The sequence below is a fragment of the Somniosus microcephalus genome, chromosome 17, assembly GCF_052327205.1.
Source record: "Somniosus microcephalus isolate GS21.2 chromosome 17, FLI_Smic_1.0, whole genome shotgun sequence".
NCBI lineage: Eukaryota > Metazoa > Chordata > Chondrichthyes > Squaliformes > Somniosidae > Somniosus > Somniosus microcephalus.
Genome location: NC_141003.1, coordinates 70,432,406 through 70,446,575, shown reverse-complemented (window position 1 = coordinate 70,446,575; position 14,170 = coordinate 70,432,406). Strand labels below are relative to the sequence as shown.

The window sequence follows — 14,170 nt, the reverse complement described above, 5'->3', positions numbered from 1 at the left end:
TCTGCACACACTCAGCTATTCTGGGAGAGACTTGGTGCAGAGGAGGAGGGGAGAGAGAGAGAGAGTGAGGGAGGGAGGGAGTTGGAGAACAGAAAGATGCTCTGACAGAAAAGGACACTGTCGGCTTGAGATCGGATGTCAGTCTCCTTCTCCAGTTCCAGTCGATGTCCCTGAAGTGGCTGACTGCAAGCTGCAGAGGCCAAGCCCCCCCTCCCTGCAAATTAAACTGAAATTATCCACCTCTAACGTTTATTCTATTCTGTTTTAATAAATCAAATTTTGAACCTTTCGCTTAAACGCGGCTGGTCGCACACACCTGTATGTTCGGCCTATATAGAAAAAAACTATTACAAAGCATCTGCTAGCCTCTGTATAAACTAACAATAATCATCACATTTTGAATGAACTCCTTTCTGCCTATGATTTTTTAAAGTATATTCAATAAAATCGCACCGCTTTCTGAAGGCAGCGTTTCTTAAACTCCACATTATATAAACGACTTGAAGCTTAAATACAAATAATGTTAATTATGCAATAACCTGCGGCTGCTTTAAACATTTGTTTTATGCTCTGGATATAGATACCGCCTATACCGAAGATCTGGGAAATATATTTGTAATTTAGAACATGTGAGTTTTGCTTTTAAGTAGCCGCCACATGGCTCTATGGAAAGGGGTTCAGCTCTTCCCAGAACCGGCTGCGCTGAAGCAATGACGTAAAGGTATTAAAAAGACCAAAATAAAATAATGCCGAGCGGATTTCAGGGATAAATCCTTGGTGAAGGAAAACAGGTGCAGAACACAAGAGCTGACACCGTCCCTGCCGCACAGGGAAAAAAATACAGAACGATACTGAGCCAAAGAGCCCGTCTGGAAAAACCCGAGGATAGTTAGATACAGGAAAAGGGAGAGTGGGGGCCAGAGAGACAGACAGCGAGAGAGAGACAGAATTAGTGACAGGGGGAGAGATGGATACTGATAGAAAGAGTGACAGAGAAGGGGAGACAGATCCAAAGAGAACAGGGGAGACAGTGAGGGAGGAAACGTAAATAGGAACGCAGTTAGGAAAGACAAAGAGATGCGAGACAGAGGCAGACGAATTAAATTCCTCAGTCTCTTAGTTATCACATTCTTTTAATGTAGTTGTTAATATGGTGCTTTTTAATATTAATTAATATTAATTTTACTTTAACAGATGCCACAGTGAGAGTCCTAATGCAGATAGGTATATTTAATAGATATAGATTAGTAAAATAGAAAGATTGAAAATTGCATTAATGAATGTCTGGAAACGATTCACACAACGAATTGCTTTAAGATGTTGTTCATATTGCCATAAAATAGAGATTTAAAAGCGACACAGAATCACCAGTGATTTAAAAAAGCAAAAGGTTTCAAATGTAATTCGCTCTTATCTGGTTGAAATTGATCGGTGCCAGACTTTATTACAAGTTATCACTGTGAAAATAAGGAGCATTCAAATATATATTAACCAGGAGATGGCCGCCTGTTGGAGCTCAGAGGAGGGATTGAATTCTAAAATGTCTCATTGTGAGGACCACAAAGGGAGATTGGCGAAAGCTCCGGTTTATAATATTAGACGTGATGGTGCATTTCCAAGACTAAATTTACAATCTTTGATACATTTTTGCAGTGCTATTTGTATGCTTGGCCTGCCAACTTTATATACATTTTGCATTATTTCTGATGTTGTGTCGTGTTAAGTCCACAATATAAAACGTGTGCGTGTGTGTGTATTAGGCCTCTCAGTGTCAATTTCACATAAACACCTTGAAGTTTATGATCTTTTTGTGTGATATTGCGGCTGTTTTTTGTGTCCTGTTATTTATGATAAAGCACCCTTACTACAGACACCGAGGGAACCGCAGAATTTCGGGGTGGGGGGGGAGATACATTACCTCAGAGAGAGGATGGGGATGATGATGCAGCCTTACATCAGTCTATAGTTAGCATGCGTTCGCATTAACCAACACCCCACGGCTTTGGCTAAATCAGTGGGCGTGAAATCTTTGAAAATTGTTATCACTGGGTATTATACTCTTACCCAACCTTACAAATCTTCGTTTAAAAAAAAATATTCACAATAAAGAAGCGTTTTTGCTACGGGGGAAGGAAGACATCAACCCAACTACACAGAGCATCTCTTTGTCTCCTTATCGTTAAAAATCAACCTTGCTACCGGTTCTTTGTTTAAATAACCTTATTTATTACAACAACAACAACAACAACAACGAATATACGGACATCTCAAAGGGAGGTCTGTGGAAATTCAACTTAAGAACCCTAACAATTGCGAAACCATTCTCCCAGATCTGTATCAATAATAGATACTCTAAACCGTTATAAAGTGCAAACATACACAGAAGATAAGATGTATTAAGATAACATTTTTTTTTTAAACACCAATCAAAAATAGTGAATAAACGCTTCGATTGTCAAGATCTATTATGAATGCAGTCTCCTCTCCATTTAACACGGTTTAATTCAAATAATATGACAATTAATGTTCTTCGCACTTAATTCCGATTGTTGACGTGTGGCTGAATTTTAAGTTTTGGATAATTCAACTTTGTGTTAGGCAATAGTGCGACCCTGAATTATCAATGGGCTGTATATATCTAGTTTACATGCAGTTGCTGCACTTTTTAAATGGTGCAACCTTCTGATTTTAATTTTGTTTTTGAAATTACCCCCCAATCCCTGGAGAAAAAAGAGGAAAGAGACGGGGGAGCGAGTCCAACATTAGCACTGTGAATCCTCACTGCCGGCTCCATCTACTCTGGTTACACTTTCAGGCAGATTCGTTTGTATTTTACATTTTAATGGAGATTTGTTTCTAGTTTACATTTTTATGCAGATTATCAGTTTATGTCTGACATTTAATACAAAGTATATGAAACTGAGCACGGAGAGGGGGAAACGGCAGGATTTGGGAATTAATAAGGAAAAGATCAGCTTGTGAATCGAATTCCGTGCCGTGCTCATACCGGCGACAACCAACCAATACAAACGGGGGGATTTTCTTTCGCGAATAATTAAAAAAAAACTTTGCTTCAAATTTTGCCGCCTAAAATTAATTGCAAACGACTTGTTAGCAACTGTGAGCGCCGATCGTGTGGCGATGCCCCTTGTAGACCGTACACTTTGAGACCCGAGTGCGAATGTCTTAAATTGGCAATAAAATATCAATATATTTGAAAGGAATTTGCCTCCACTACCCGAGTTATTTATCTCTTTTAGTGGAGGACAGTCTGGAGCCTGAGATTCGCAGACCGGTTTAGGGGAGACTCCCGCTTAATGCAATCTATCCCAATCTCTCCAGTCGGTGGGTTATCTCCGACATCCTTAACATTGATTTGCAAACTCACGACTGGAATATTGAAAATATATGATTTGCAACAAAAAAAAACCCACACAAAAATCTACAATTCCCCTAAAACAGCCGGCTAACCCCAAAAATAAAGGACTCTCTCCTTGTTAGGTGGACTTACCTGGAGCGCGGCGTAGGAGCTTCGCCATTTTACAGCCATGCTCTTATTCTGGGGCTGGGAGCCGGTCTTGCCTCAGTGGGAGTGAATTTTTTTTTAGACAATAATAAAATGGGACGGTGCCACCCTGCTGGGGTGCAGGAGTGGGCTGGTGAGACTCAACGAGTCGCTCCTCTCTTATAGCTGCTGCTCTTCCGGATGCCACTCACTGACCCGCTTAAAGACTAAAGATTTTGGGAGCCCGTCCAAACATATATATATATTTTTTTTATTTCCACTGCGTCTCAATGTCCCTAAACCCCTCCCCTCTCGACTCCCTGCAACAATCATTTGAACTGAACGTCCTCGCACCGCCTTCCAGCTGAAGGTCCACTCCCACTCCCCACTCCCCACTCCCCAATCTCACTCGGGTGGTTTTTTTTTAAGACTACCTGTTTCATTTCCAGCACAGCCGCCTCTCTGCTGCTCGACTTCCGTGATACTCAATCACAGCTTTGCTCAACTGACTGTCTTGTACCTGCACAAAGTCGAAACAGGAATCGCGGCCCGCGGCCCCCATATCTTCCGCTTTCTCGGTGCTCCTCAACATCTCTCTCTCTTTCTCACCCCCTCCTCTCTCTATCCCCTCTCTCTCTTTCTCACCCCCTCCTCTCTCTCTTCCTCACTCCCTCCTCTCTCTATCCCCTCTCTCTCTTTCTCACCCCCTCCTCTCTCTCTTTCTCTCTACCACCACTTTATCATTCTCTCTCTCTCTCTCTCTAAGCAGCTGGGCCAGACAGTGTCCAAGGTAGGATTTGCTACGGAAAGACAATTAGTCTGTAAGCATCTTACCCTCTGGTCACCCGGTAATCTCACTCCACCCCCTCTCTCTCTCTCCAATATCACTGACTCCGCACTCCGCCCAGGTGAGTTTTAAGGTGGATCAGAGACGAACCAAACTCACCTTAAGAACCACAGGCACGTACCATTCCTATCAATTAGCCGGATCTACCATCAGGGAGGGAGGAGTTATGGGTGAGGGGAGTCTGGGAAGTAGATGGGGGGGGGGGGCTGCGCTCGTTCATTTTAGAAATACCATTCTGTAAAATTAAGAAGGACGGGAGGGGATTGAACACAAAATATTAATGAGAGTGTTGCCTGTTTAGAGAGATATCTTGGTTTAAAAGCATTGCTGTATTTTAACTGGTTGGAGGAGATGTGCTGTCATAGTTCTGCTGAGGGATTCAGTTCCCTTCTGACACACCTACCTGTTCATGCCGCAGGGCTCTGCGATCACTGTCTGCGGTTATAACTCTCTCCCAGGCCAACCTTTCTACTCTCGCCCCATCCTGTGTCAGCCCTCCCTCCCTCGCTCTCTCCCTGTCACTCGACAGCTCGCTGCCGAATCAGGCACAAACTCCAGTCCAACCTTTCCACAATGCGGGAGTTGCAAAGCAACCCACTCCCTATATGATGTAGAAAGCGCCGCTCTCTCTCTCTCTCCAGCATACAACAGGACAGCTGCAGGATGAGGGTGCCCCGCCTGGCCTCTGATGGGTGGGGGGATGGGATTACCTGGACTGCACAGAATCTTGGGTTTGCATCCCCAAGCCCTGGTTGTAGTGAAAGTGAATTGAAATTCTTGTAGTGCGTAGATACCGCTGAACCGACAGGACCCTGGCCGTCCCCCGCCCCCAGTTACACACTGCTGTACATGGCCTCACTGATCCCACTGCATTCCTTGCCTCAGGCATTTGGTTTAACCTAATGTCTGATCACAGATGCTTCTGTATTTTCTCAGCCTGTTTCTTTCTCTTTCAGTCTTTGCTATCTCTCATTCTATTCCCAATCCCTGTCTGTCTCCCAATATCTTTCAATCTGTTGTTTCTCTGAGCCTCTTGTATCTCTGTCTTTCTCACTGTTCCTTTCTGCCTCATTCTCTCTGTTGCTTCTCGTTATGTCACTTTGCTGTCCCTCGCCTATTTATCTCTCGCTATCTATCCTCACCCTTTCTCTCTCTCGCTATCTATCTATTCTCACCCTCTCCCTCTTATTCACTCTCAATTACTGAGCCCTGAAAACGAAATTCAATGTAATTTACCCCTCCCCCCCCACACACACACTAAGGGGGGACATCTTGTAGGGTGGGATTCTGAGGTGAAATTACAATTTATATACACCTTTAAAATATACTAAATTACCAATCTGTAATCCAGTACTGACCGCTTTGGAGCAGATTGTAATTCAAGGTATTTCCAGTGAGACTGAGATCAACACAACCTCCGCCTTACTTTCTGTCCCAACACAGCACCTGTGCCCTTTTAACCCTACTTTCTCACTTTCCCATTTCTTCATAGAGTTTTCACTTTTAACTTTATTTTCCGAACTCGCCCTGTGTCAAATGAATAATTCAGGTCAATGAAATTCACCAATTCGCACTGCCATCCAGTTATTCTCTTTGTGTGTGTCTCTGTATGTGTGCGTGTTTCTGTGTATGTGTGTGTCTCTGTGTATGTGTGTGTCTCTGTGTATGTGTGTGTCTCTCTGTATATGAGGGCGTGTGTATCTGTGTATATGTGAGTGTGTCTCTCTGCATACATGTGTGTATGTCTCTGTATATGTGAACATGTGTACCTATATATGTGAGTGTGTATATCTCTGTATGTGTGAGTGTGTGTGTCTCTGTATGTGAGTGTGTATATCTCTGTATATGTGAGTGTGTGTGTCTCTGTATGAGTGTGTATATCTCTGTATGTGAGTGTGTATATCTCTGTATGTGAGTGTATATCTCTGTATGTGAGTGTGTATATCTCTGTATGTGAGTGTGTGTGTCTTTGTATGTGAGTGTGTATATCTCTGTATGTGAATGTGTCTCTCTGTATGTGTGAGTGTGTGTCTCTGTATATGTGAGTGTGTGTTTCTGTATATGTGAGTGTGTGTCTCTGTATGTGAGTGTGTGTCTCTGTATATGTGAGTGTGTGTCTCTGTATGTGAGTGTGTGTTTCTGTATATGTGAGTGTGTGTCTCTGTATGTGAGTGTGTATATCTCTGTATGTGAGTGTGTCTCTCTGTATGTGTGAGTGTGTGTCTCTGTATATGTGAGTGTGTGTTTCTGTATATGTGAGTGTGTGTCTCTGTATGTGAGTGTGTGTTTCTGTATATGTGAGTGTGTGTCTCTGTATGTGTGAGTGTGTGTCTCTGTATGTGTGAGTGTGTGTCTCTGTATGTGTGAGTGTGTGTCTGTATATGTGAGTGTGTATATCTCTGTATGTGTTAGTGTGTGTGTCTGTATGTGTGTGTGTCTCTCTATATCTCTGTATGTGAGTGAGTGTCTCTGTATGTGAGTGTGTTTTGCTGTATGTGTGCCTGTGTGTGTATGTGTGTCTGTGTGTGTGTGTGTGTGTGTGTAAAACACATCTGACCTGTTCAGTAATCCATCCAGCATGCTCTTTTTGTAATGCTTCCGCCTCCCTTTCTTCCTAGCCTGGGCGTCTCTCTCTGTTCTCGGTGCTTCCCCTCTTGTCTAACAATTCATAAAGATCGGATGTCATCATCCAGATGGTTTTACTCGCGCCTCCTCTGTGTAGTCTCTCCCAGGCTAACACCACCCAACCATCGTCATCAACCTCACCCTTGAACCACAAACCCTTCTCTCCTTTAGATTCGCCCCATCGTTTGCACAGGTAACAATTTCGTCCCGCATTCTTTACATGTAATGATATATTTATAAATATGTTCACAATGCATAAACCGAAAGATTTGTTGCAGGTAATCCTTCTCTAGATACAGTTTGCAATTGACAAGCACAGTGTAAGGAGTTTAACAAGTACAGTGTGAGGGGTTTAACAAGCACTGTGTAAGGGATTTTACTGTTAACTTAATCATTACTCTCCTTCCCAAATCTCTCCAAACTCATATCGAATTAAAATACATACCTTTCATGCTGAAGGTTATTTATTAAAAATAAAATTCCAATAATTCTATCATTACACTGTATTTCTACAGCTTGTTCTGTAAGAAGAGGTGACAATTAATAAATAGATGTGAAATTGATTAGTTCTCTTTCATTGATAGAAAGGGGGATGACCCTGATCTTAGGGGGAGCAAGGATGTGCTGGGGGGGGGGGGGGGGGTAAGGAGACGGTAGCATTCCTTCCCTAAAGGACATTAGTGAACCTGCGAAGTTTTTCATGGTCTCTTTTACTGATACCAGCTTTTTATTCCCAGATATCTCTCACTGAATTCAAATTCTCAAAGTGCCATGGTGGTATTTGAATTTACACACTCTGGATGTCTAGTCTAGGCCTCTGGATTTCTAGTCCAGTAACATAACCACTACACGACTGTACCTGCAATATTATTGCTAGTACCATTCTCATTTCCTGAGAAATAATGAAATATATTAGAAAACTGCACTTAAGTCATTTAGATAGTTTGAAAATATTACAGACAGATCGGACGAGAGCACATTCATTTTGAAAGTGATCCTGATTTGCATGTCATCGTGTGTCTCACCAGGTGCAGGCTGACACAGGAAAAACACGGTGCATTTGTAACATGTCCTTTTAAATACATTTAGGGCAGGATAGACCAGGTGCTCGAGCCCCGGCAATTGCACTTTAAGAGCGAGAGAAAAAGCTGCTGTAAATATTAATAATTGGGGGGGGGGGGTGTTAAGTATCCAATCCAATAGTCAGTTTCCAATCCGTTCTAATAAAATCAAATGAAACAGTCAGGTTACAATCGGCTCCAATCCAATCCTGTAATCGGTTTCCAAGTATTTTAACTTAGTCGAAAACAGCAAGTGTCTGACTGACTGCGGGTCAATTACAGTTACAAATATATGCAAAAAAAAATTTAAAAGCAGGATTGATTTCCAACAATTGAATGAATCTGAAAGAATTTAGGTTTATTTACAGTCACTTTCATTGCAAATCATCGTCACTTTCTCAATGATCTCGCCCCCTTTACTAAACCAGTTTGGATCAATTTTCCACTCTCTGTGCATGACCCGGTTTAAATCCAGTTACTCACTCTTTGTGCATGAACCGGTTTAAATCCAGTTACTCACTCTCTGTGCATGACCCGGTTTAAATCCAGTTACTCACTCTCTGTCAATGAACCGGTTTAAATTCAGTTACTCACGCTCTGTGCATGAACCGGTTTAAATCCAGTTACTCACTCTCTGTGCATGACCCGGTTTAAATCCAGTTACTCACTCTCTGTCCATGACCCGGTTTAAATCCAGTTACTCACTCTCTGTGCATGACCCGGTTTAAATCCAGTTACTCACTCTCTGTCCATGACCCGGTTTAAATCCAGTTACTCACTCTCTGTGCATGAACCGGTTTAAATCCAGTTACTCACGCTCTGTGCATGACCCGGTTTAAATCCAGTTACTCACTCTCTGCGCATGAACCGGTTTAAATCCAGTTACTCACTCTCTGTGCATGACCCGGTTTAAATCCAGTTACTCACTCTCTGTCCATGACCCGGTTTAAATCCAGTTACTCACGCTCTGTCCATGACCCGGTTTAAATCCAGTTACTCACTCTCTGTCCATGACCCGGTTTAAATCCAGTTACTCACGCTCTGTCCATGACCCGGTTTAAATCCAGTTACTCACGCTCTGTCCATGACCCGGTTTAAATCCAGTTACTCACGCTCTGTCCATGACCCGGTTTAAATCCAGTTACTCACTCTCTGCGCATGAACCGGTTTAAATCCAGTTACTCACTCTCTGTGCATGACCCGGTTTAAATCCAGTTACTCACTCTGTGCATGAACCGGTTTAAATCCAGTTACTCACTCTCTGTCAATGAACCCGTTTAAATCCAGTTACTGTGTTTAAACAGACACTCAGGATAGCAACAATCGCTCTTGGCCCAAGATAATTTGTAATATTGAATGTGGATAAAATTAATGCTTAAAGTTAATGTCTTTAATTAAAAAAATATATGCATTAATTCCGTTTGCTTTGAATTTAGCCTGCGGTTTGAATTAAGCCGAAGTGGCTATTGATAGGATAAGGCTAGAGTTGAAATTGTTTTAAACGGTGTCCCAGTTTTTCTTTGGAACGTGATGTGCAAACGTGACTCAAAGAGAAAGAGGCAGCAAGAAAAGTCAGACTGAAGTCCCAGAACTCCCCTCCCCCTCTCGATAGTTTAACTCAATAAAGCGCTCAATGTTGTACTACCTGTGTATTCAGTCACGTTATCACCGCTTCGGACCCGATCTCTTTCTTTCTCTTTGTGAAATGTCTTCTCTTCGTCCAGACCCCTCTCTCCTGAGCCAGGTAGCGGGTAGGAGAGGGTTGAGCCTCTCCTCCTCCTCCCCTCTCTGTCTCTCTCCAGAAAATAAAATAGAATCGAATGGCACGCGACACGAAGCATCGATTTCCCTTTCAGCAGGAAGGACAAAATAAATAACATTGGAATTACAAAAATAAGGCTGGAGAGTGAGGGGAGCCCGGCGAGAGTGGAGGTCGGGACCAGGAGATGGTCTGCTGCTGTCTGCCAAGTGGGCACTCCCTTTATACCAGCTCATCTACCCAGGCTGCCCTCCTGTGACTCGGCTTGTTTTCCGTGCTCTCGTTAACCTGCTGTTGACAATTAGTCGGATACTTTTAGAAGCCCCTTTTCCATATTTGATGAACTAGCTAAACCTGATCCCCTTTCTCTATCCTCGGCCTCTCGAACCGACCACCCCCCTCCCCATCGCTTCCCAATGTTCACCAACCCGAGCCCAGGCTCCTTGACAAGGAATCCAACCAAATCGCATTGTTTCCCGCCCACGTGTCTTAAACCCGATCGCTTCGCAGCAATACAGGAAAATCGACTCGGCTGAACCCCGGCCAGGACTGAAACCTTAACTGGTCGGCTTCACAAAAGGAGGCGGCCGGAGATTGGGCTCCAGCGGCTGATGAATATTTAACAGCCCCGGATTAAACTCCCACCCTACACCGCCAGGCTCCATCTGACGCCCCGAGCCCGGTTCTCTGCTATCACCAGGTGTAACACTAGCTCACCTGTGCGGCATTTTTCCAGCCCAGTCACTGTAAACCGAGACCCGCCGAACAATGAGGATACGGGGAATTAAATGCAGTCCCTCGCGGTTTAAGGTGGCTGCACTTACTGGGCAGGCTGATTTTATTTTTCCATGTGTGCGCACTTTATAATTACAAGGACATTTTAGTCATGATCTTGTTGTGTTGGAACATTTCGAGAGAATTATCTCATTGCCGGGAAATGCAGCTCACCAAATTCCGCACAAACCCCACTCCGCAGCAAAGCGGGAGTTGAAACGCAATTGGAAAATGGATAAAACACAAGGATAATCTGTTACTGTGCTACATCTGATCGCTGCACTTCGGAGCAATTTAAATATACATACTGCAGCAGCCTCAGAAAGAGGAGACCTGTGTTTGTTCGTGCGTGTCTGTACATGTCTGTATGTACCTGTGTGCGTGTGTCTATGTGTGTGTGTTTCTGTATGTGGATATGTGTGTGTTTGTATCAATGTGCGAGTCTCTATGCATTTGTGTGTGGCTGCATGGGTGTCTGTGTATGTGTGTATCTCTGTATGTAGGTACTGTATGTAGGGATGTGCTTGTCTGTAGGTATCTGGGTGTGTGAACGAGTCAGTGTCCATATGCGGGTGTGAGTGAGAGAGGGCATCTATGAGCTTGCTTGATTGTGTGTGGGTATCATTGTAGATGTGTACATGGTTGTATGTGATGCGTGTTTGCATGTGTTGCATGGTTGCATGTGCTACATGGGTGAATGTGCTGCATGGTTGCGTGTGTGTGGATGGTTGTATGTGCTGCATGATTGCATGTGTTGTATGGGTGAATGTGTTGCACGGTTGCATGTGCTGCATGGGTGAATGTGTTGCATGTGCTGCATGGTTGCATGTGCCTCTATGTGTGACAGTGGATTTGGTTGGGTATAAATGAATGGGTCTGTGAGCGTATGGACACATATTATAGTTCCAATGATAGGTCTCCAGCCCATACAATACTTCCTCTTCTCGGGTGGAGACCTATCTTCTAGGTTTGCACTAACTTACTGTTGAGACAATTCAGTTAACTGCCAATATAAGAAGTGCAAGGGCCAGGGAGACTGGGAGATGCAGTGGATCAGGCGCCGGTCTTTGAACTCTGGGACCTGAGTAAATCTAGCCCAGTCCCATGGGATGAAAGTCTCCTTTGTATGTTGGTTGTAAAGGTGGGATGTGAAATAGTCTCAATCTAGTTCCTAGTGGACTTAAGAAGATAAGGAGTAGGAGTAAGGCCATTCCAACCTTCGAGCCTGCTCCGCCATTCAATAAGATCATGGCCCAAGACACAAAACTCACTGCCCCTCATTTGGAACATAATTGACAATCTCAGTAAGGTTTGCCTCCACTGTGGGGAGTGTAAAACAATATTGGACTGGGGGCGGGAGGGGTTACTCTGCATTCGATCATGCTCTACCTGTCCTGGGAATGCTCGATGTTGATACTGGGTGCCCGAAATGGGAAAAGTTCAATTCCCTAGCATTCGTTGCCCCGTCTACTACAGCGCTAACAAGAAAGACTTTGGAATCCAAGAATAACATTTAAAAAAAAGCTCTTTAGCAAGGTTATTCAATGGTCCTATCAGTCACTCGATAGACAACACAGGATTCAGTCAGTGCCACCAAGAACTTCAAACACGGACTGCAGTAACGGATACAACATCAACGGACATAGCCCTTTACATCAAACCAAGAAATCCATTTAAATCAGGAAGAAAGCAGGGTTATATATCGTTTAAAATCTCGACTGAGTTATTAAGCAGCGAGATGTGCTGAGACTGGCGTGGATTTAACACAAATGAACTATAGCTGGGGCGAGTGATCGTTCCATTCACCTCAGAAAGTGCTCAGTTTCCTATTTATTTGTTAATCATTTTATTCGTTAAGAGAGGACCACCGGATGTGTAACAACCCGGGCAACAAAATCCAACAAGTGTAAAATTAATTTTAAAAAATATCAGCCTTCTGTGTAACTTGCTCAGTCAGAAAATGGCTGGTATTTTCTATCTCTTACTGTCGAGTTCATAATCACTGTAGAGAATTGTAAATGTGCAAAATATTCAACATTTGGCAGACTGGGTGATTTCAGGTTGCTGAGCGCTCGGTTCTAGCCAGTGACACAGCACAGTTCTGGGTTTTTACATCCAGTTACTCCAAGCCTTCACATGTGGAGTCTGACCAGTACACAGGGGTTTGGCATCGTTACAAATACAAGGTTATTTTAAAATACTGGCGTCTTTATTTATTTTTTAAACAGTATAAACAAATTGTGCGAAACATTCGATCCCCAGAATTATTCAATTCAAATCAAAGATGTAACCCTCTCCCTCTCGGCGAACATCTCACTCCCTTTAATGTGGTCTCCCGCGGCACACGGGAACATCCAGGAGCCTCCCGTTAAAGGGGAAGAGGAGTAGCGCCCCTTTTATATTGAGGGGGAAACGCATAAAAATAGTTGTTGGCTAATTTTTATAAAATCCCTCATGAATATTTTTGATTGTGCCTCTATATTTCAGTGTAAAATGATGCATCGCTCGACACAAAAGGGTTCACTTCTTTCCCCAGTACTTTGTTGATCAATATATTCTCGTTCATTATGTCCGGATACAGATGTCCGCACCGAGCCCACGGGCTGGGTCAGTGCAGGCGACTCCCGGTTAACGGAACGGCCCCGGTCCCATTGCAAATCCCAGCTTCCTTCACATAACACATACTCACAATTCCTCTGGTTTTCGCCTATTTAATACAATGGACAGGACATTGGAGACAGACAGAGCGAGATCCCGGGGGATCAAGAGCTTGGGACCCGGGCTGCTGTAAGAACAGGTAGAGAGAGAGAGAGGGAGAGAGAATCAGGCTCTAATGCTCTGAAACGACACTAAACACAACACAATCTATTTCCTTTTAAGTACAAGAGAAACTGAACGGTTTAATTGTCAGTGTCCTTGTGTTCCGAGTCTTGCGTTGTGTATATTCACTCCGCCATCGTTCTCCATATAAAATCAAATCGATGTTGTGTTTAAACAGCGCGCAAAGATTCTGACATTGTGCAATAACTAACGGGGAGTGAGGACCGAAGCGTTTAAAGATTTCACTCAGGGACCTGCTGGTATTTTTCCAGCATGTTGACATCACACTTGAATTAAAAAATATATATAAACAACGAAACGGCACTGTCAATAAATAAACCTTCAGCTCTCGCATTCTGGGCATGTTCGTGTCTGTGCGGATGGTGAGTGTGGGTCCCGAGTCCCCGCTTGGAGAGATATCACCCTCCTCCCGCCCTTACAACCATCTCTCCAGACAGGTTCTGCAACCTCTGTCAGTATATATAGAAAAGAAGACTCCCGAATGGGTTAATACCCTACCCGCAGGCAGATTAACTTTATTATATATATTTTTGGAGGGGAATATCACGTCAGATGTAAACACTGTATTTATGTTTAATGACACGTTGCTCATCACTGAAACAGGCTCATCGCCCGCTATGTGTGTGTGTGTATGCCACGTTAAGATCAATGTGTGTGTCCCATGTTATGATCAATGTGTGTGTCCCATGTTATGATCAATGTGTGTGTCCCATGTTATGATCAATGTGTGTGTCCCATGTTATGATCAATGTGTGTGT

At 43.5% G+C, this 14,170-nt stretch overlaps 1 long non-coding RNA gene across 2 annotated transcripts in view; it reads right to left on the bottom strand.

Annotated features, from left to right (window-relative positions):
* Positions 1 to 10,146, bottom strand: part of LOC147105845 (uncharacterized) — a 78,210-nt gene extending 68,064 nt beyond the window's left edge. Inside the window, exon 1 of one of the 2 annotated variants that reach the window (XR_015081603.1) lies at positions 9,684 to 10,146. This is a non-coding gene — a long non-coding RNA (uncharacterized LOC147105845). The remainder of the gene's footprint in view (positions 1 to 9,683) is intronic. The other variant, XR_015081602.1, reaches the window with a different exon arrangement.
* Between the last annotated feature and the right edge of the window lie 4,024 nt (positions 10,147 to 14,170).